The 21,151-nt window shown below is 51.5% G+C and overlaps 1 protein-coding gene across 1 annotated transcript in view; it reads right to left on the bottom strand.

The window, feature by feature from the left end:
- The window catches only part of LOC144692105 (sialic acid-binding Ig-like lectin 15), a 31,070-nt gene extending 10,127 nt beyond the window's left edge, over positions 1–20,943 (bottom strand). Inside the window, exon 1 of the transcript XR_013579271.1 lies at positions 20,882–20,943. The gene's annotated coding sequence lies outside the window, so the exon portion shown is untranslated. The remainder of the gene's footprint in view (positions 1–20,881) is intronic.
- Positions 20,944–21,151: the final 208 nt, after the last annotated feature.

Consider the following 21,151-nt stretch of genomic DNA (forward strand, 5'->3'; position numbering starts at 1 on the left):
ACATCCTGGTGAATCTCCTCTGCACCCCCTCCAGTGCAATCACATCCTCCCTATAATGTGGCGACCAGAACTGCACACAGTACTCCAGCTGTGGCCTCACCAAGGTTCTATACAACTCCAACATGACCTCCCTGCTTTTGTAATCTATGCCTCGATTGATAAAGGCAAGTGTCCCATATGCCTTTTTCACCACCCCACTAACATGCCCCTCCGCCTTCAGAGATCTATGAACACACACGCCAAGGTCCCTTTGTTCCTCAGAACTTCCTAGTGTCATGCCATTCATTGAATACTTCCTTGTCAAATTACTCCTTCCAAAGTGTATCACCTCACACTTTTCAGGGTTAAATTCCATCTGCCACTTATCTGCCTATTTGACCATCCCGTCTATATCTTCCTGTAGCCCAAGACACTCAACGTCACTACAGAGCTACACTCACCCCGAGATGACCATCGAGGCGTGCATTAGGGCTATGGCTGGGGTCATCGGCCCCTCAGCCATAGTCGCAGCCTCTAAAATGTACGGCAAAGCCGTCTTTTTCCTGAGGTCCAAGCGGGCGGTGCACCTGGCCCTGCAAAAGGGGCTCACTGTGGGCGGGACCTTCCTGGGGGTGGACCCCGTTGAGGCCACCGCCCAGAGGCTCATCATTTTCATCGTCTGTCCCTCCCTTTGTCCCCAGTGAGCTCCTCCTCCCCCACCTCCCTCAACCGGGGGAGGTCAGGTCCGGGGTTGCACCGATCCCTCTTGGCCTCAAGGACGCGGCCTTCCGACACGTCTACACCTTCCGGTGCCAGGTTTTCATCCGCCTGGCCCGGGAGGAGTGCCTGGAGGGGGCTGCCTACAGAGTGTTCTGGACCGAGGAGGGCGTGCGGTGCCGTTGCCAGTAAGGAGGTGGGGCATGTGAGGAAGAACTGCCCCCCCCACTCCAAGGCCGCAAACACCACCCAAGCAGCCGCGGCTGGCACCACCGCTCCTCCCCCCCGCCACCACTCCATCTCCCTCCCCGCAAGGGCAGGTGCCGCCGGCAGCCACCGCCATCTCGGCTGCCGGTGAGGCGGGGGAGGAGAGCCCCCTCGCCGTAAGAAGGCGCGGAGGAAGGACCCTCAACCTGAGGGCAGCCCCCCGAGACTCCCCAAACCCCCCCAAAACACCCAGGACCACCAAACCCCCTGAAGATACCGGCTCGGGGGAAGTACAAACATCCGGCCCCGGTGCCGTCTCCGTGCGTGCTCCCGGGGCCCGTGTGCACCTCGGCGCCATGTACTGGGCCCCGGCACCGTCCCCGCGTGGGTTCCCGGGGCCTGAGTGCGCCTCAGCGCCACGTGCTGGGCCCCGGCACCGTCCCCACGTGGGTTCCTGGGGCCAGTGGGGGTGAGGCGCGTGACCCCGAGCTGGTGGTCCTTTTAAAAAGGGTGGACCTGCCCAAACCCCAGGGGGCGGAGTGTCCGGGACAGCTGGACAAAGTGGAGGTGGATAGGTCCTCCCCAATCCGCAGCCTACCCCAGAAGAGACGTCACCCCTTGGAGGAGGAGGGGGACATTCCGACTGAAGAGGTTGGATGTGTCCCCTCCCCTGGTGATGAGGTAGTGGCGTCTCCACCCTGTAAGTCCTCGCTCTGCCCTCCAAACCCCTGTCTTTCCTGTCACTCCTATTACCCCTGTTCCATTGCTGCAGTCCCCTGAGCAGGGACCCTCGGGGGTCCCTGAGGGTACCTCCCTTGTGGAGGCACCTCCCTTGTGGAGGCACCTCCCTTGTGGAGGTACCCTACCCAGACCCACCTCATACCCCCGAGATATCATCTGGCCCGCTAAGGGGACTGCAGCACCCCATTTTTAGACCCAATAACTGGGTCATGGGGTGGTGGTGGTGAAGAAGGCCTCCCTGCTCCCTCCCAGCCTTTAGCGCTGGGCGTCACTGTTTTGGGCCTGGAGCTTTTTCCGGACTCGCCGGACAACCCGGTGCCTGGCGGGGTGGGGGGGTGGGGCGGGGAGTGGGGTTCTGAGATGCCGCCGCCCTGTGACCCAGAAACCAATAGCGGAGACCAGAGAGGACCCCTCTGGCCTTGACCTTGGGGGTAGGATCGAGGTGGAGGTGGAGCCGACTGGCAGCTCCGGACCAGCCCCCGTACTCAATGCGGGGGAGGGGTTGGAAGCTGGAGGTGACGACCTGGAGGAGGACAGAGTTTCGGTGGTGAGCACCAGGGACGACTCAGAGTCATTGTCGGGTGAGGTGGCTGATCCCCTGGTGCCCCCCCACTGACTCTCCCCTCATCCCTGTGAGGGAACTTGAGGACTTTTTAGCGAGTAATCGCAGTCGCCGAGACAGGGTCCAGTTGGCCTTGGACCGGTGGTATTCTTTTCCGCTGGTGTTCTGGTCAACTCGCGAGGCCCTCAAGGCCCCTGAGTTGGACAGGAACGTCCAGCGGAGGGTCCACACGCTTCCCACTGGGCTCCTGAAGGAGAGGAAGGCTTAAAAAAAAAATCCCCTCTTTTTATTCAGGTGAAGGTAGCACATACTTCTGACAAGGAAGACAACCATAGCCAGCATCAACATCCACGGCAGCAGGGACACACAGCACAGGTTCCAGAACTTCTTGGTCCTCCGGGACAGGAAGTGCTTCCTGCAGGAAACCCATACCGTTCCGGGAAACAAAGCTACGTGGCTCCTGGACTGGCAAGGGGGGGTCTACATGAGTCACCCAGCCTCCAATTCTGGCGGGGTGGCTATCTTGTTGGCCCCACATTTTCAGCTGGAGATCTTGGGGGTCAAGGAGCCGGTGCCTGGCCGGTTGCTACGCCTTACTGTGCACCTAGGGGGCGCGGTGCTTCACTTTGTGAAGGTGTAAACTCCCCTGGGCTCGCAGCAGCAAGCAAGCTTCTTTGAGGAAGTGTCCACTCATCTGGGCTCCATCGATGTGGGCGAGTGCATCATCTTCGGGGGGGTATTTGAACTGCACCCTCGAGGCCCGGGACCGTCACGGTGCCCAGCACCGCATGCTAGGTGTGAGTAAGTTGCGGCACCTGGTCGGGTCCTTCGACTTGGTGGATGTCTGGAACACGGTTGCCTCGTGACGCAGCTCTCCCCCGTCAGGAGTAGTGGCTGTTGTCAGAGAGCCGCTGCTCAGGAATCCGCCCCTCCGTCCGTTTCTGTGGCCGGTGGAGAGGAGGGCTGTGGCTGCCGGGGTGAGCAGTCTACAACACCCTATATATACGTGGTCCATGGACTCCACAAGACTGCAAAAGTGGCAGGTATCTTGGGAGTCCGTGAACCCACACATTCTGCGGTTGTATGGGACCACCGCAACACCCTCCACCCCAGGCCCCCGATGGAAAGCGGGAGGACAACACCATGCTGGGTGGCGGAGGAGTGGGCTGGATGCTTCCGAAGGAGTTGGTGCATTGCGCGTCCGTGGACATCCAGCTCCCGGCCAATGCCATTCAAGACCTTAGGAAGGTCGTGCTCGGCCCCAACGTCATTCTGGGCCTTGAGGTGGCGCAGGTGAGCGATGGTCTTCTGTCTGAGCGTACCCCTGCTCGGATGGAATTCCACATTGGCCCCGAATCCTCCCTCGGGTGCCGGTGCCCCGCAATATGAGCCGCCTAGGGGAAATGCCCTCCGTGTCATTTAGCACGGCGCAGAGGAGTTTCCTGTACGGACTGCTGCTGCACACCCTTCACTTCCTTGCCCTCGCCCACCGCCCGGACATGCCCTGGCTGCCTTGTTGCCATCCGGTGGCAGAGGTCCCCGTTGGGGGGCCCTCTATGGAGGTGTCCTCCCGCTTTCCATCGGGGACCTGGGGTGGAGGGTGTTGCACGCAGTGGTCCCATACAACCATAGGTTGTGTCGGTTCACGGACTCCCAAGATACCTGCTTCTTTTGCGCTCGTGTGGAGTCCGTGTGGACCATGTTTACATAGGGTGTTGTAGGCTGCACTTCCTCTTCAGTTATTTAAAAAACCTGTTATTGATGTTTTGTTTACATGTCAGCCCCACGCTCCTGATCTACGGGCACCCGGTGCGGAGGGGGGCTGGGAGGGAGGAGGACCTCCTCGTGAACCTGTTCCTGGGCTTGGCCAAGTTGGCCATTAACAGGTCCAGGCAGCGGGCGATCGAGGGCGTCGTCCAACCTGACTGTCTGCCCCTCTTCTGCAGCTACGTTCGCAGCCGGGTGTCCCTGGAGAGGGAGCACATGGTGTCTGCCGGCACCATCGAGGCCTTCCATGCCCAGTGGGCACCACGGGGGCTGGGGTGCACTCTCGACCCCCTTAATCACATTTTGGTTTGGTGTTTGTAAGTTTCCTTTAAAATTTGCGTTTTGTTTTACAGTTACCCTAACTTAGAGGCTGTGTTTGTTTTGTCCCTGATTTTGCTCAGTTAGTTTAATCGGTTGACTCCGAAAGAGTTAACTGTCCTAACCCTGGCACTACATCTTGGTTAAAAGCAAAATTCTGCGGAGGCTGGAAATCTGAAGCAAAAACAAAAATAGCTGGAAAAACTCAGCAGGTCTGGTGCTCGCCGAACATGCACAGTGGAGGTGGAGACAGCCTGCTGACTGTGACGCCCTGTCTGTGATGACTTTGGCGGGCGTCCTCTGGAGGGCTGAGACTTGGAGGGCCGCGGCCTGCTTTCGGGGTCCTGCTCGGCCTGTGAAGCTGGATCTGTGGAGGTCACAGGAAGAGGGGAGTCAGATGGGCCGGTAACTCCCAGAGTCACCTGGTTGGCTGGGTCCCGCAGCGTGCACCTGCTGATTCTCCTCCCTATAGGTGCCCGAGGGCCCCTAGCTGACTCCGTGAATGGAAAGGGGTAGCTGGAGCGAGGTCGAGCTGCCCCGCACCCCTGTCGCGTACACACTGTTGGAAGCCAACTATAGCATCAACAGTGGAGTTGAGCCATGCAGCAGTGCACGAGTGACGTCCTGGACCAAGGTCTCCATGGCAGCCGCCATCCTACCTGTGTTGACCTCTGGTGCGTTGCAAAGCCGGCGCTATCACCTCAGCCTGAAGACGGATGAACTCCTCCATCATGCCTTGCAATCTGAGGAGCGCAGCGGACACCCTTTCCTGTTATTCCCTAGCTTGCCTTTGCAGCTCCAGCAACTGTGACATGACCAAATCCAGAGGCTCATCATCTGACTCGGACTCAGCAACGTTCTGACCTCCAGCAGCCCTCCAAGTGCTGGGGACCTGGATAGTCCCTGCCTCTGCCTGCAGTGATCAGAAAGTGTGATGCGCTCACCAGATTGTGATCCCGAGGCTACTCTAAAGCTAGATCCCACCGAGGTGTGTGTCTCTGTGCTGGTGGAGGGTGTGGGTGAGCGCTGTGATGGGACTTCACGGGGGGTGCCTCCAGATTCCAGAGGTTTCTTCGGGGCTTGCTTGGAGAGCCTGGGTCGTGGACTCCGTCGACTGCTTCCCAGATGTCCCTGCGAATGCAACGGGAGATGATTAGTACATGGCAGTGGCCTGTGAAAGAGGACACATCACTCATGGCATGGTTATCTGATGCATGTTGCGCTGCTGGATCCTCACTTGGTAGAGCAGCGCTGACCTCACTGTCAGCACAGGACCGGTCCTGGTCATCAGCCAATTGGATGGCTCTGTTTTTGAATTCAGTCAGCACTTTGATTTCCGGCATCCCTCCACCTGTCTGTGACCTTTCCCTCCTGTTGTGAGCCAGTTTGTCCTGCATGGATAGAGATGAGGAGTGTGTATCAGGACTCCTGCCAGGCCAGATGGCAAGTATACCTGGCCTGTGTGGATGGTGAGTGGTCCCATGGACGGGATGAGGACAATGACGGTGTGTGTGAGAGAGTGAATGGTGATGTCCCTTGCACTGGCAGTGAGAGAGGGCCCTGTGGATGTGTGATGGGTTTGTGAGTGTGTGAGTTGAGTGATGAGAAGAGTGACTTACCCTGGCAGAATGGAGGAGATCATTCACCCTTTAGCGGCACTGGGTGGCTGCCCTCCTCTGCAGGGCTTTGGCACTGACCACCGCTGCCACCGCCTCCCTAGCCGGGCTGGTGACTTTGCTGCCCATCCTGCAGCCAGAGTGGGGGTTACAGCACATCCCGGCGGGGCCTCCACAGCATCTAGCAGTCGCTCGAGGGACCTGTCGTTGAAGTGGGGGGAGGGGGGCTGCAGTCTTTTTGCCTTTGCTGGCCGTGTCTCCCAGACAGCGGTGGTGAGCTGGTGGCGATGAGCGCTTTGCTGGCAGCTGCCTTTTAAAGATGGCGCCCGGCGTGATGCAACAGCCGGGTGATGGCGAGCGGGCGAATGAGAGCCTGCCAGCCATTGAAACGTCATGTTTCCGGGAGCGAATACATAATGAGGCGGGTTCGGGGAGCTACGGCGTGAAAACCCGCCATTTTCATCGGCAAATCGGACTCCATTTTACCCACCCGCTACTGCGCTTAGTGCAATTCTGGGAAAATTCCGCCCATAGAATGCATACTGTCCGCTCAGTTCCATGGCCAGGATTTTACGTTGCAGGATCAAGCCGACCCAACCTCATGTGAAATCGCGTTGGATAATGTTGGGTGCGTGTCCCGATGTTCTCGTGCCGTATTATGATCAGCGGGCACGTGCGGGTGTCGGAAACAACTCCCGCTGACAATTAAATGGATAATTAAGCCCATTAAAAAGGCAATTTATTGAAGTTTTCCATTGCCTGTGCGATTTTGCGGTTGGTGCACAAGCCCAGGCAGCCACCCCATCTTTGGCCTGGATTTTACGCATGTCACGAGCGTGCAGTCAGCAGGCCTGGAAACGAACATGTTACCCACGCTCGCAACTCTGACGCGATTTCATGCTGGCTGCCCCAATTAAGTGCTGACCAGCGTGAAATGCGCCCAGGCATTGGCTCAGCGCTGCTGGCGGGGGCGGGAGTATGGCGGGCACCAGGTGCAATGGCGACCCAGAGGGGGCATTTCAAAGAGCCCAGGCAGTTCTGTGATGGTTGCCAGGAGTTGGGGAGGAGCCTCGGGGAGTTGTCAATGAGAAAGTGGAAGATCATCCGCTTGGCGGGAGTGATGGCCTCAACACCTGCTGGGCATGCCAGGCAGGAGGGCAATGCCAGCAGGCACTCTGCCATGCCAGTTCTCTGCCTGCACTCTCTCTAGCACAGCTCCATGACACACACACAGAAAGATGTCTGGAAACCAGAGGAAGAAGGCAGCAAGCCACAAGGAGGCAGCTGCCTCTACCCCACTTCTACCCCGATGTCCAGAAGGCCTTGATTCAAAGAGTGTGGCAGCAAAAGTGTACCGAAGGGGCTGCTCCAGAAAGCACGCCAGCTTCACCCCTCTGGCCAGGGAAGCCTTAGCAGAGGAGGTCAGCGTGGCTGGTGATTACACCCGCAGTGCCATCCAGTGCAGGAAGAAAATGAATGATCTCATCCGCCCCACCAGGGTAAGTCATCCTTCAACTCCCTCCAATACTAAACTCTCACCCTGGCATCATGCACTCATTGGCTACTCTCTTCAGGGATTGCACACAACCATTAACGGGGGACACATATCAACGCTGATTTGTTCATGGAAACTTTCACATCACCACCATTTCACCTGTCATGCAGCTCATATTCCATCCTCAGCCCCCTTCTGGGGAGGGCTCACTACACACAAGGGGCATGCATGTTTCCTCAACCTCAGCTCCACCCCTTCTTCCTTTTGTCTTCATCCAGGGCAAGCTGGCCCACAACAGATGGGAAAGATCCCAGGCGGTGGGGTTGGTGGGGGGGAGGGAGGGACAGCTGACATTGTTTCCCTCACCCAGTTTGAGGAGGATGCTGCCAAGATGACTGGAAAGACAGGGATCGCTCCTGTGGGGAAGGGGAGATCGACCACTCCCAGCAACCTATTATGGATGACACCTCCATGAATTCGTCATGTCCTGGCATTCACAGTGAGTGACATGCAATGTTGTATTCTGCCTGGTCATTAACTAAAACTCTCGTCTTTCTCTTGTAGGCACCAGCAGGTCCAGGCAGACAAGGATGGCCAACATAAGCTCCAGCCCCCAGACCACCTCAGATGAAGATGCTGAGGAAGCCACAGAGGAAGATCAGTCACTGTGCACACCTGCACCCTCTACCAGCGCAGAGACACACACCTCAGTGGGGCATAGCTCTAGATTCAGCTCGGGCTCACCTAGAGGCGAACACCTCACTGACACGTCCCCGCAGCAGTTGGAGCCAGGGACAGCCCAGATCTCTGGCACTCGGAGGTCTGCTGGAGACCAGCCATCCACTCAGTCCAAGTCAGATGATGATGCCTCTGTGAATGGCCACCAACACAATGCTGGAGATGCAACAATAGGCAGTGGGACATTAGGCAGAGATGCGGCAGTCACTCAGCAGACTCGAGCGAAAGATGGAGGAACCTGTCCCCGTTCTTTCTGATGTTGTGGCTCCGACATGTGAGCGCCTGGAGGTCACCATGGGAAGGTTGGCAACCACCATGAAGACCTTGATTCAGCAGGTCTTGCTGGATTTGCACTTGACCCTGGACTCCATGGCCCCACACACTGGTGGCACCATCAATGTCCAGGTGAGAGGGGGCGAGGCACTTTGACCTCCCTCCAGGATCCCCTTCTCCTCAAGCAGTCAGGGTGGGGCCCTTGGGCACCCACAGGGAGGATGGGCATCAGCTGGGCACCCCGGATACTCCAATGGTGTTCAGCCACTCTGACTCCCCTCTGCCTGTGACCCATCTACTCCAGCTGCTCAAGCAGCTAAGGGTGCATCTTCCCCTGAGCAGAAGATCCTTATCAGGTCGGGACCCTCCACATCTCGGTCCACTGTGGGACGTCCACCAAGGGCATCACAGACATCAGGATGTCGCAATCATCAGGCTGCCTCCACCTCTGCTGCGGATGTCAGGGCTGCACCCAGGTATAGTGGTAGAGTTAGGAAAATTAAGAGATATTGAAATCATTTTTGGGTCATGGGTGTGCAACCACTGTAAAAAATATTGCACTTTTGTTCATACATTTAATGTTTTTGTGAATGGCTTGGGCAACTGAAGGTGTTGCGATTATGTACATAGGAATCCTCTTATTTTGAGGTTTAGCCATCAACCCACTCAGTGATAGTGTCTCTCTGTGAGATTCTGTAGTAATCTGATGTATAATATACCTTTAAGACGAATGTTGTAATGGGAGACCGCATGATCTTGGTATCCAAAAGCAGAGTAGTGCAGACTACATCTGTAGAGTCTGAGTCTGTAAAGGCATAGTTTTGAGTTGTAAGCACACAAGTGTAGCTGCTGAGTTCCTCATGTAAATAAACAGAATGTGTTTCTTCTAAGAATAATCTGCTGATCTTCTCTGTCTCTGGTACCAACTTGGCCACCGAGAAACAAGGGTGCAATCCAGATCCTTAAGTCCCAACAAACCAGGGTACAGGATCCAACAGCTTCACATTCATGTGATGTCAATCTCACTGAAGATAGTTTCTGCACCCTTGTGTGATGTCTTGGAGAAGTGTGTGCTCAATGCATTTGTAACCTTTTTCCTCGCAACACATCATTGTGTGAGGGCAGCTGAGCAGCCTTGAGGGTTTAGCGGCAGTTGTCTCCTCAGTGGTAGTGCCAAAGGACCAGACCTGGATGGGAGGATGATATCCCCAACCATGTCTCACTGGCCACTATAGTTCCTTATTAATGTCATGATGACTGCATCAAGAAAGCTACCACAGCGTTCTCGCTGTTGAGTCAACTCTCACTTACTAGAGTGAGCATGTTACAGGGTGCCCCGCTGACCTCCTTAGAGATCATGGTCTGGCCAATCATGAGGCTGAAAAGTGCAAGTCTGAATGCTATATTTGCTATACAGGGTGGACATGCCTTTCAATGCAATGGAATTGTATTAAGGGACAGGAGAAATGCGGACATCTCCCGTTTCCTTCACTTTACTCCTCCTGGAATCTGACAGCAATTTAAGTGGCATGGGCATATCTTCCATGTTGTGCTTCCTCGATGGTGTCATCCCGTGGAAGCTGACCCTCATCACCCTGTTCAGGCTCCTGGCCCTCCTAGTTTTCATCCTCCGAGGAGCTATCAGCCTCCTCCATTTTTCCCTCAGGCAAGGGATCATCCCTTTGCAGCACCAGGTTGTGAAGGGTGCAACACACTGATGAAGCAGGCAACCCTGTCTGGAGCGTGCTGTAGTGCCCCACCTGAGCGACCCAAACATCAGAAGTGTATCTTCAGAATGCCAATGGTCTGTTCAATTAAGGACTGTCTGGAGCTGTGAGCTACGTTGTACCTCTCCTCCGAAGCACTCTGAGGTTGATGTACTGGAGTCATGAACCAGCATTTCAGTGGGTACCTCTTACCCTCGAGCAGCCATCCATGTAGATGCTCAGATCCTTTGAATGTCTGAGGCACCTGGGAGTGATTGAGGATGTATGAGTTATGGCAACTCCCAGGGTACCTGGCACAGATGTGCATTATGTACTTCCGATGATCGCAAACCAGTTGCACATTAATGGAACGAAAGCCTTTATGGCTGATAAACATTAGCCGCTGCTGCCATGGAGCCCTTAAAGCCACATGGGTACAGTTGATTGCACCCTGCATTCTTGGGAAGCCTGAGATAGCTGCAAACTGATTGATTGAAACTCTCACTCGTTATCTTCATCAAATGTAAACCTCACATAGTGATGTGTCTTGCTGTAGAGGGCACCTGCGACCACCTTGATGCATCTGTGTGTGGCATAGACTGTGAGATGCTGCAGGTCCCCTGTGGATCCCTGGAATGATCTCCAGGCAGGGGATAGTCTCCAACTCCACAGGACATTAAGTCCTCCTGAAGAATGTGACAGATGCGACCCACCAGAGCTCATGACAAGCACAGACGTGCACGCCATTGTCTTTCACCTATTTGCAAATATGATAGTCTTCTTCAGTAGACACTTGGTTTAGTGAGTCACTTCCTTGGTCTGGGTCTATCCTCCTGATCCTCATGTTCTTGCTGTGGCTCCCCTGCAACCTGGACCTCAGACAGGGCCTCCTCCTGAAGCTGCACTCAGCATTGCCTGACCCTTCTCCTCCTCCATTGTATAAGAACCCTCCGAAAGGGCAGCATTGAGCCCTGGATCCAGAACTGTTTTGTTCTTCTCTCTGAAATGATAGATTGAATAGATTAATGCGTAATGTTTTAAAACAGTGAAGCTTACAATCTTGAATAAAAAATGATTGTAATGGTCTATAGTAGTTTCTGCCCTACTATCTTTGTTGGTGATGCAGCCTTCTATCTGAGGCACTCACAGACACATCAAGGTGATCAAGGTGCCATCCTGTGACATTACATCTGAATCCCACAGAAGTAGAAGAAGATTTGAATGACATGCGTGACCTGACCTAGCTCCAATCTCAGATCTGGGATACTCATTGACAATAAGTTGCTCATGATTCCTGATTGGATGCCCCTTGCTCTATTATGAATAGCAATTGTGGAGAGCACATGAAAGTCTTTCATTGATGGGATGCCAAACATGCAGCACCTGTTCTTGATTAATGGTTGCCTGCATTCCCAAATTTCACATTCCTATGTGTTAATGTTGAAATGGAGTGACCATAAGACATAGGAGCAGAAATTAGGCCATTCGGCCCATCGAGTCTGCCCCGCCATTCAATCATGGCTGATAAGTTTCTCAACCCCATTCTCCCGCCTTCTCCCTGTAACCTTTGATCCCCTTACCAATCAAGAACCTATCTATCTCTGTCTTAAATACACTCAATGACCTGGCCTCCACAGCCTTCTGTGGCAATGAATTCCATAGATTCACCATTCTCTGGCTAAAGAAGTTTCTCCTCATCTCTGTTCTAATAGGTCTTCCCTTTACTCTGAGGCTGTGCCCTCGGGTCCTAGTCTCTCCTACTAATGGAAACATCTTCCCCACGTCCACTCTATCCAGGCCTTTCAGTATTCTGTAAGTTTCAATCAGATCCCCCCTCATCCTTCTAAACTCCATCGAGTATAGACCCAGAGTCCTCAAACGTTCCTCATATGTTAAGCCTTTCATTCCTGGGATCATTCTCGTGAACCTCCTCTGGACCCTCTCCAGGGCCAGCACATCCTTCCTGAGATATGGGGCCCAAAATTGCTCACAATATTCCAAATGTGGTCTGACCAGAGCCTTATAAAGCCTCAGCAGCACATCCCTGCTTTTATATTCTAGTCCTCTCGAAATAAATGCCAACATTGCATTTGTCTTCCTAACTACTGACTCAACCTGCAAGTTAACCTTAAGAGAATCCTGGACTAGGACTCCCAAGTCCCTTTGCACGCCAGTTTTTGAATTCTCTCCCCATTTAGAAAATAGTCTATGCCTCTATTCTTCCTACCAAAGTGCATGACCTCACACTTCCCCACGTTGGATTCCATCTGCCACTTCTTTGCCCATTCTCCTAACCTGTCCAAATCTTTCTGTAGCCTCCCTGCCTCCTCAATACTACCTGTCCCTTCACCTATCTTTGTATCATCTGCAAACTTAGCCAGGATGCCCTCAGTTCCTTCATCTAGATCATTAATGTATAAAGTGAAAAGTTGTGGTCCCAACACTGACCCCTGCGGAACTCGACTAGTCACCGGCTGCCATCCTGAGAAGGACCCCCTTATCCCCACTCTCTGCCTCCTGTCAGACAGCCAATCTTCTATCCATGCTAGTACCTTGCCTCTAACGCCATGGGCTCTTATCTTACTGAGCAGCCTCCTGTGCGGCCTCTTGTCAAAGGCCTTCTGGAAGTCCAAGTAGATAACATCCATTGGCTCTCCTTTATCTAACCTACTCGTTACCTCCTCAAAGAATTCCAACAGATTTGTCAGACATGACCTCCCCTTGATGAAACCATGCTGACTTTGCCCTATTTTACCATGCACTTCCAAGTATACTGAAATCTGATCCTTAATAATGGACTCTAAAATCTTACCAATGAACGAGGTCAGGCTAATCGGCCTGTAATTTCCCGTCTTTTGCCTCACTCCCTTCTTAAACAAGGGGGTTACATTAGCGATTTTCCAGTCCTCTGGGACCCTCCCTGACTCCAGTGATTCCTGAAAGATCACCACTAACACCTCCACTATCTCTTCAGCTATCTCCTTCAGAACACAGTGACTGTGATGTCAAGCTAGTAACTCCTACATTTCCCCTTTAATAGTGCCGCAAAAGGTAGGGATTGCAATGGCCAGCTTCTCAGAGGTGTTATTATGACACAGCAGATGATGTATGCCAGGCGGGTCAAATCCCTGAGGGAAACTTGATCACACTATCGCAATGGTTTTGCAATTTTTATTTATTTCGAAATGCGTGTTCTGAATTCAGTAATAAGTCCAGCAAGACGTTTAGAGATTAAAAAAAAAACAAATTCATAATATTTATTAGCAAAAGAAAAGATTTCAAGCACACACAGAGGACTACAAATTACCACTATAATAACTCCTAATTAACCTATCTCCCAGTTACACCCTCTTTAAGGCAACAGTCCAAAAATAGGTTTTAGATTCTAAACAGATCGAGCAAATTAACACAATATCATGAACAGTGGAATTCAAAATGTCTTTCTCCAGCTTCAGTTTCTGTAGACAGCAGTCTTATGCACAAATGCTGGAGACTTCATTAAGGCCACTTCACACACTTCTGTTTGATCTCACAATGCCTCCCCCTGACGCATAGCCTCATTCTCCTTTATCTATGTGTGTCTCTTAATATGTAAATTCTATTGTCTCATAAGTCTTTGAAACTGTATCTCCCTCAAAACATAAAAACTTCCATGTTGTCACTATACAATGTCAGTAACTCTTGGGAAAAAATAAACCTTAGCCTTGCTGGTCTGGCTATTTGTAAACAGACTGAGATCCCTTTGAAATCCAAATCCCCCTTCATCTATCTAAAAATGCAAATTCTCTTCACACCTTACATGCTAAGCCAGCATCCATGTTTACTCATTAGCATGTCAAGCACCTAGCTTCTTTTTATGAGCCTACAGTCTATTTGACCCCAAATGTAATTAAATCACACACAGGCAGACCCAACTACTTACCCCCATAAACCTACTTTACAATAAACCAGAAAAAATATGAAAATATTATACTCTCATGACAATATTCCTACTTACTCTCAGTTCTGACTTCATTTGAATGTTGTGGCACCAACAAGTTAGAGGGCCCTTCATCCAGCAGTGCGTTCCTCCCACACTACTCCAGACCCCTTCCATGCAGATTTGCCCCTACTTTTGATTTGTAACTCTGCTATTAGTTCGACAGTGCAAGATGTTTGTTCTCCACTATCACTTCAAGACCAGCTTTGACAATCCCTCTCTCACTGTTTGCATCCCACATATTTTCTTGGAACTTCATGATGTGGAGATAGAGCTCCGTCCTATTATTCTCCAGCCTCCCACAGTGATACTGGATCCCATTATTGTTGTGGTCGACATTTCCATCCTCCCCTCTAATCCCATCACTGTTGATGTGCCCATGCCCCGTGTGCACCTTTGCCCTCCCCATCTACAGGCTGTATGTACAATCATCTACAGAAGAGAACCTCCAAGAACACTTCACATACCACCCGGCCCCTTCATTATGTTTTCCTCAAATACACGCTGCAGATGCCTCCCCTAACCATTACCATCCCATCTGCAGACCAGTACAGAGCCAGACAAGCCAATGGATGTGGACTGTGAAAACACACCACACCAAGCTGTGCATTATCCCAACTGAGCACACAGTCCATGCCCTTCCCTGGAGGGGGAGTACAATGTGCGTGCCATGCATAATCCTGTAGCATGGCCCGCTGCACCCCAGGACTGCCTCTTCTATATCACTCTTGATTGTGAGATCCACAGAGCCCAAGGATAGTCTGTGCTCTCTCACCCCTGACTGTGAGCCCAAGGAGTGTCTCTACTCTCTGACTCTGACTTGCTGGCCCCAGACCAAGAACTTTGACTTACAATGAGTTCACCATTGCCCTCATGACTGGACACTACACTGTCTCTCTTCCCACCCCGTCCTTCGTGAGTCTCATTAGGACCCATCCCTCGTGTGCCACACTATTCCGGAGTCTGCGTGCATCCCCTCCCATTCATACTTGTGGTATCCCATCCAGCCCCTTGTTTGTCAGCATCTCAGCTTCCCTTGTCGAGCTCCAGCTTTCCACCCTCCGCCTCCCCTCCACCTGCAATCATATCCCCCTCCACCTCCACCCCCTTGCAAAGCCTTCTTGCCCCTCTGCCTTCCATCATTACCCCTCCCCCAACCCCTTTAAATGCCTTCCTACCCCTTTGCCCTCCGTGTGCCCATTATCCTTTCCCCTCCCTCCTCCATTCAAAATGCTGGTCTCTGTCAGAATGCTGAGCCCTGCCTGAGTACCGCTGCACAGTGCTGTCCTTCTGTGCTACGGAGACACCCACTGGGAGCAGACCAACCCTCAGAAGTGTGGCATTCCACTGGCATCGCAATGAGACCGGCGCCACTCTGTGACAGGGAGGCTATGAACGTAGCACTCACCTTGAAGTCGCGAGCAAAGCAAGGCCTGACGGCTGCACACCATCCTTTATCAAATGTGATTCAGACAAGGGGATTTCCGGCTGGCGTGACATAAGATTGGAAGGCAGTACTGTTTTCATGCCGGCAGGATTCTGATTATTGGGCTCCCGCTAGATTCTCCGCTATCGCCTACCAAGAAACCCACGGCAGGCAGGATGGGAAAATTCCACCCATCGAATCAGTTTGGGTGGCAATGAGATATAGACCATACGATGTAGGAGCAGATGTAGGCCGTCCAGCCCATCGAGTCTGCTCCACCATTCAATGCGATCATGGCTGATCTGATAATCCTCAACTCCACTTTCCTGCCTTTTCCCCATAACCCTTGATTCCCTTACTGATTAAAACTCTGTCCATCTCAGCCTTGAATATACCAAATGACCCAGCCTCTACAGCCCTCTGCATAAAGAGTTCCACAGATTCCCTACCCTCTGAGAGAAGAAATTCCTCCTCATCTCTGTTTTAAATGGGCACCCCCTTGCTCTGAGATTATGCGCTCTGGTCCTAGACTCTCCCACAAGGGGAAACAACCTCTCAGCATCTACCCTGTCAAACCTCCTAAGAATCTTATGTGTTTCAATAAGGTTGCCTTTCATTCTTCTAAACTCCAATGAGTACAGGCCCAACTCACTCAACCTCTCCTCATAAGAAAATCTCTCCATTCCTGGGATCAGCCTAGTGAACCTTCTCTGTACTGCCTCCAATGCCAGTACATCTTTCCTTAGATAAGGGGACCAAAACTGTTCACAGTATTCTAGATGTGGTCTAACTAGTGCCTTGTATAGTTTTAGCAAGAGTTCCCTATTTTTATGCTCCATTCCCTTTGAAATAAAGGCCAACATTCCATTTGTCTTCTTGTCATGAAGAGATATTAATGTATATAATGGTATTGGAAATTATTTTTGAATTGGACTTGTAGTGGGTGAGTGTGAGTGTCTTAACTGGATTAAAGACTGGGTGCTTTGATGTATAGTAGTTTTGAGATGTTAACCGTAAGGTAAAGAGTACATTTGCATTTTGTTGAATAAACCATTCAAATACTGGGGGTGAAATCTTGCCCCTATCTCGGAGACACAGAATCACAGAATAGTAGAGGCCCTTCGGCCCATCAAGCCTGCACCGACACATGAGAAACACCTGACCTACCTACCTGATCCCATTTACCAGCACTTGGCCCATAGCCTTGAATGTTATGACGTGCCAAGTGCTCAACCAGGCACTTTTTAAAGGATATGAGGCAACCCGCCTCCACCACCCTCCCAGGCAGCGCATTCCAGACCGTCACCACCCTCTGGGTAAAAAGTTTCTCCTCACATCCCCCCTAAACCTCCTGCCCCTCACCTTGAACTTGGGTCCCCTCGTGACTGACCCTTCAACTAAGGGGAACAGCTGCTCCCTATCCACCCTGTCCATGCCCCTCAATCTTGTACACCTCAATCAGGTCGCCCCTCAGTCTTCTCTGCTCCAACGAAAACAACCCAAGTCTATCTATCCTCTCTTCATAACTTAAATGTTTCATCCCAGGCAACATCCTGGTGAATCTCCTCTGCACCCCCTCCAGTGCAATCACATCCTTCCTATAATGTGGCAACCAGAACTGAACACAGTACTCCAGCTGTGGCCTCACCAAGGTTCTATACAATTCCAACATAACCTGGACAAATGGGCAAAAGAATGGGCAAAGAAGTGGCAGATGGAATCCAACGTGGGGAAGTGTGAGGTCATGCACTTTGGTAGGAAGAATAGAGGCATAGACTATTTTCTAAATGGGGAGAGAATTCAGAAATCTGGAGTGCAAAGGGACTTGGGAGTCCTAGTCCAGGATTCTCTTAAGGTTAACTTGCAGGTTGAGTCGGTAGTTAGGAAGGCAAATGCAATGTTGGCATTTATTTCGAGAGGACTAGAATATAAAAGCAGGGATGTGCTGCTGAGGCTTTATAAGGCTCTGGTCAGACCACATTTAGAATATTGTGAGCAATTTTGGGCCCCGTATCTCAGGAAGGATGTGCTGGCCCTGGAAAGGGTCCAGAGGAGGTTCACGAGAATGATCCCAGGAATGAAAGGCTTAACATATGAGGAACGTTTGAGGACTCTGGGTCTATACTCGACAGAATTTAGAAGGATATGGGGGGATCTGATTGAAAGTTACAGAATACTGAAAGGCCTGGATATATTGGACATGGGTAAGATGTTTCCATTAGTAGGAGAGACTAGGACCTGAGGGCACAGCCTCAGAGTAAAGGGAAGACCTTTTTGAACAGAAATGAGGAGAAACTTCTTTAGACAGAGAGTGGTGAATCTATGGAATTCATTGCCACAGAAGGCTGTGCAGGCCAGGTCATTGAGTGTATTTAAGACGGAGATAGATAGGTTCTTGATTGGTAAAGGGATCAAAGGTTACAGGGAGAAGGTGGGAGAATGGGGTTGAGAAACTTATCAGCCATGATTGAATGGCGGAGCAGACTCAATGGGCCGAATGGCCTAATTTCTGCTCCTATGTCTTATGGTCTTATGGTCTTATTTGCACATGACAGTATTGGTAGGAGTCACCACTGCACAGTCCTTGTAAAGGCAAAGTCCCATCTTCACATCATGTTGTGCGGTACTATTACTGTGCTAATTGGAATAGATTTCAAACAGATCTAACTCAAAGCATCCATGAGGTGCTGTCAGGAGCAGCGGAATTGTAATCAGCCACAATCTGTTACCTCATGGCCCAGTATATCCCCCATTCTACCTTTACCTAGGTATGCAGTCATACCTAAAGAAAGATGATTGTGGTTGTTGGAGATCAATCATCCCCATTCCAGGACATCACTTCAGGAGTTCCTAGGTCTAACCGTCTTCAGCTGCTTCATCAATGACCTTCCTTCCATCATAACATCAGAAGTGGGGATGTTCACTGATGATTGCACAATGTTCAACACCATTCATGACTCTTCAGGTAGTGAAGCAGTCCATGTCCAAATGCAGCAAGACCTGGACAATATCCAGGCTTGGGCTGACAAGTGGTAAGTAACATTCACACCACACAAGTGCCAGGTAATAACCATCTCCAACAGTCTAACCATCACCCCTTGACATTCAATGGCATTACAATTGCTGAACCCCCGCTATCAACATCCTGCGGGCTACCATTGACCAGAAACTGAACTGGACTAGCCATATAAATACTATGGCTACAAGAGCAGGTCAGAGGCAAGGATTCCTGCGGTGAGTAACTCACTTCCTGACTCCCCAAAGCCTGTCCACCATCTACAAGACACAAGTCAGGAATGTGATGGAATACCCTCCACTTGCCTGAATGATTGCAGCTCCAACAACACTCAAGAAGCGTTACACCATCCAGGAGAAAGCAACCTGTTTGATTGGCACCATATCCACAAACATTCACTCCCTCCACAACCGATGCACAGTAGCAGCAGTGTGCACCATCTACAAGATGCACTGCAGGAATTCACCAAGGTTTCTTAGACAGCACCTTCCAAACCCATGACTGCTACCATCTAGAAGGACAAGGGCAGCAGACACATGAGAACCACCTGGGAGTTGCCTTCCAAGGCACTCACCATCCTGACTAGGAAATGTATTGCCATTCCTTCACTGTCGCTGGGTCAAAATCCTGGAACTCCCTTCCTAGCACCACACGGACTGCAGCGGTTCAAGAAGGCAACTCACCACCACCTTCTCAAGGTCAATTAGGGATGGGAAATAAACGCTGGCCTAGCCAGCGACACCCACATCCCATAAATTAATTTTTAAAAAAGTTACCATCAAACCGGGCGATCAACCCTGGTTCAATGAAGGGTACAGTAGAACATGTCAGGAGCAGCACCAGGCATACCTAAAAATGAGGTGTCAACCTGATGAAGCTACAACACAGGACTACTTGCATGACAAACAGCATGAGATAGACAGAGGTACGCAATCCCACAACGAATGCATTAGATTTACTGTCCTACCACATCGAGTCGTGAATGGTGGTGGACAATTAAAAACCTAACCAGGATGAATCTCCACAAATACACCCATCCTCAATGATGGGGGAGCCCAAAACATCAGTGCAAAAGACAAGGCTGAAGCATTTGCAATCATCTTCAGACAGAAGTACCAAGTGGATGATCCATCTCAGCCTCCTCCTGAGGTTGCTAGTATCACAGATGGCAGTCTTGAGTCAATTTGATTCACTCTACATGATATCAGGAAACGGTTGAAGGCACTGGATACTGCAAAGGCTATGGGCCCTGACAATATTCCAGCAATCTGAAGACTTGTTCTCCAGAACTTGCCGCACCCCTAGCCAAGCTATTCCAGTACAGCTACAACATTGGCATCTACCCCGCTATATGGAAAATTGCCCAGCTATGTCCAAAAAGCAGGACAAATCCAACCTGGCCAATTACCGTCCCATCAGTCTACTCTCGATCATCAGTAAAGTAACAGAAGGGGTCATCAACAGTGCTATCAATCGGCACGTGCCCCACTGACCCCTGGAAAGAGCCAGAGGCATAGAAGTCGAGGGCCAATGTGACCTTCAGAGCCACTGGAATGGGGTTTCCACCCACACAGTTGGAGGTGATCTCAGGTCCTATCATCTGACAGATGGAGGTCACGGTCTCCTTGAAGAGGTGGAGTCTCCTTCAGCATTGCACCTTGGACATATTGAGGTAGCTGCATCGCTGCCTGCAAACCCTGGCAGCAGGATACTGGTGTCTCCTGCGGTCCCTTTTGCCTTGGACTTCCTGCTGGCCCTGCGCCCCTTGTGCCTGCGCCTCTCCTCCCACAGGTCACTCCTCTGGAAGCTGCATTTGGACACCTGGCCTCCTCTCCCTTCTGCTCCCGCCCGCGCCTGCTGACTTGAAGATTGTGCGCGTGCAGGATGGCGTCGAGACGTCGTCCAACATCTTTCCACACTATTTTACAGCCGATCGGGTTTGGCATGCGCCCACCTACAAGGCGTAAAATTCTGCCCGAAGATCTCAGGAATAGCAATGAAACAATGACCAGATTGTATGTTTTGGTGGTGTTGGGCCAGAGGTAAATATTAACCAGGAGCCGAGAGACAACTCTCCTATTCTTCCAAGGAGGGAAGGCTTGGCCTGGCTTTAATATCGCTTCTGAAAGAGGGCACCTCCAACACTGCAGCACCCCCTCATTTTTACACTGGAGTGTCAGTCTAGGTTTTGTTCTTTAGTCTCCGGAATGGGACTTTAACCTTCTGCCTAAGAGGTGAGAGTGCTACCCACTGAGCCACAACTGACGTGTGTTTGCTGTTACACCACCTGCCCTCACTGTACGCCCTCTATACACTGGAGAATGTGGCAACGGCCTCTTACCATGTATGACCTGCAGCCGTGTCTCATTCTGGATCAGATGTTGGTTAGTTAGTAATGTCATGTACTCCGCCAGACACAGGTAAGTGTGATTTTCATTCACGCTCAGCTGGTTTATCCTGGTTGACACATCTCCCTTCTTTGGGTTCCTGACAAGCTTGTACCGATTTCCAGCATTTCCAGTTGTCCATGATCGATTTGATTGGGGTCTAAATGTGACGACGTGTTGGTAGGGCTCCTTCCTCAGCCATGTAACAGTGGTCAGGGTGAGGG

Source organism: Cetorhinus maximus, chromosome 2, assembly GCF_964194155.1.
Source record: "Cetorhinus maximus chromosome 2, sCetMax3.hap1.1, whole genome shotgun sequence".
NCBI lineage: Eukaryota > Metazoa > Chordata > Chondrichthyes > Lamniformes > Cetorhinidae > Cetorhinus > Cetorhinus maximus.